Source organism: Poecilia mexicana, unplaced genomic scaffold (genome assembly GCF_051168715.1).
Source record: "Poecilia mexicana isolate PSO_F unplaced genomic scaffold, ASM5116871v1 scaffold_7, whole genome shotgun sequence".
NCBI classification, from domain to species: domain Eukaryota; kingdom Metazoa; phylum Chordata; class Actinopteri; order Cyprinodontiformes; family Poeciliidae; genus Poecilia; species Poecilia mexicana.
In genome coordinates, this window is record NW_028263376.1 from 18019971 (window position 1) to 18022674 (window position 2704).

The window sequence follows — 2704 nt, forward strand, 5'->3', positions numbered from 1 at the left end:
AATCCAACGAACAATGTCTACACAAACTGGATTATTATTAATATTAATATTATTATTATGTATCAATATGGCTGAATAAATATTTAAAATCCAAACGCTTGTCAGGATTCCATCAAAATCTCCAACAAGAACGGACCAAATCTGAATTAAAAATATTAATATCCCATCCCGCGACGCGCTCTATGCATTAACATTGACTGAAGAGCAAATGTAAACAGGGACAATAATACAAATAGGAAGATAATTTCCTACCTGGTTCGCAACATCCATCTTGGCCGCTTACTCGCTGATAAGAGGATCAGGAGGGCGGAGGGAGGGAGGCGGCCCAGCCGGAAGAGCTCGGAGGGGGGGAGACGCTCCGGAGGAACAGCCGGGCTGCATCACGAGCTGGGATTTACGAAGCAAGAGGAAGAGTTGACGCCGCATTGGCCTCGCCGTAGACGCCATACGTCAGCACGTTCGCCATGTTGTAAGTGGCATGTTCTGCTTGGCGTCCAAATAAGACGTATTACCGTCTCTCAGTTCCGACCTGTCAATTCTGATATATACAGAGCTGGGTAGTAACTAGATACATTTACTCAATTACATTTACTTGAGTAACTTTTTGGAAAAAATTTACTTATAGGAGTATGTTTATTACTACGCTGTAATTTTATAATGAAGTATCGCTAACTTACTCAGGGGTGAAAAGTAGTTTTAAATTCTTGCTGGCGTTCTGACTACACCTGTTTACTTTCCCCTCTGCTCTTACAGAACACACAAACACAACTCTTGGTATTGATGACACATTTTTAGACAAACTGATGGGAGAAAGAGAGGATGGAATTGACAGAAGGCAAATACATCAGCACACCTTTGCTCAATTTCTGGATTTTCTACCCAATGAATGAAAAACAAACATGTTTTAATCAATAATTCACCAGACAAACCGATTAATTCTTCTTAAAGTTTCATAACTTTAATATTGAAAAAAACTAATTTGGATTTTTTTTTTTGGCCCTCATTTTGTTATTTGGTATTTTCATTTGTAAAATGCCAAACTTTCCACTTAACAATATATTTTGGTCTGTCTGATTATGTAATTTTTAAATATTAAATGATTGATAATTTGATCAGTTATTTGAGTAGACATTTTACTTTTTTACTCTTAGTGGAGTAATTACTTAGATACATTTTACTTTTACTTGCATAAATATATAGAGAATGTGCTGCTCTTATTAATGTATAATCCTTAGGAAACCCATTGAGCAAGATCACTAATTTAAATCAGGCTCCGAGTTTAAATAGAGCACGATAAAAAACTGAAGATTTTATATTGGTATAATTTTGCTTATTATTTTCATTACTCGTCAACTCACATATTTTGTTTTTATTTTCATGTAGGTCTAAAAAAATTACATTTGGACCTAAAACTATTTGAAGAGAATTGTAAAAGCATGCCACTCACAATATGGCGTCCTAGTTGGCGTGAGTTCCAGACGCTCAGGAGGCTTCTGCGTCTATGCCGCCAAGCGTATTGACGTCACAAGGAGCCGCTGCACTTGGAGTAGAAAGGAGCGGTATCGTCTGTCCAATCAGAGCGCAGCTTTGTTCCAAGGAGAGCAGATTGCCTGGAGGGGATTGGGACGAAGAAAGGAGCGCATGGAGACTGTTCATGCTCAAACAGACACAAGGAGCAGCGTAGAGCGGAAATGAAAGGAATTTAAAAAAAACAAAAGAAGTCTAGTGAGACATTATGATGCAGCAAGGTCACCTGACATGAGCTGTGCAAGTAAAAACAAAAAAATATAAATTAAATTGAGGAATTCAGTTAAACCAGGCTAGAAAACAAACATATCTTACGTTGAACGGACTCTGTTTCCGCATAATTACATTTGTTTACATTTAGATAGAATTTTAACAAAAAGAGAAGCAAGAAAATGGAAATTACAATTTTAAAAAAGTTATTTATTATAAAAATAAAACTCACTTAAATAAAATTAATAATGAGGCTAAATAAATAAAATAAATTTTCATTCAATAACAATAACATTGTTTTACTCTAGCATCTCTTCAATGTTTTGCAAAAAAAAAAAAAAATACACAAATAAACTAGATATTTATATGTAATATTTAAAAAGACATAACCATTTTTTCTTACTGTCTGACATTAATTCTGACTAAACTTTGCATTTTAAATGTCTGTGAGGGTTACCAAAAATATTTCGCTTGCTAAATGCCAGAGAAAAAACTTAATACTTTATAAAAAAAATTACTCCACCTTTTAAACAGGTGGGTAAAGCCCAGGTGATGACGTTTGACTTGCAAGCCTCTGATTGGGTCTGAGTAACAGCTGAGGATTTATTTGAAGAAAATCAAACAAAACACTACGTTCATGTGTGGCATCTGGTGTGTTTGAGCCATTTACATGACTAGATTTTGCTTTTTGTGGGTATTTCCACCTTGCAAATTATAAGGAAATGACATGAATGTAAAATGCTGCCATATGAGTGCAACAATACTCTGCTGCAGACACATGCAGCCTATTGTTTGGCATGCTTCATCTCTTTGAAGGGGGAAGTGAAACCCAGCTGTCGTCCATCTGCCAGTCTATTAATCACTGATTGCATAATTCACTGGTTATATTTCACTATTCCTCCTACCAGGTGGAGAAATAACCACACTAGTCAAACAGAAAAATAAAAATAAATAAATGAAAGACGAA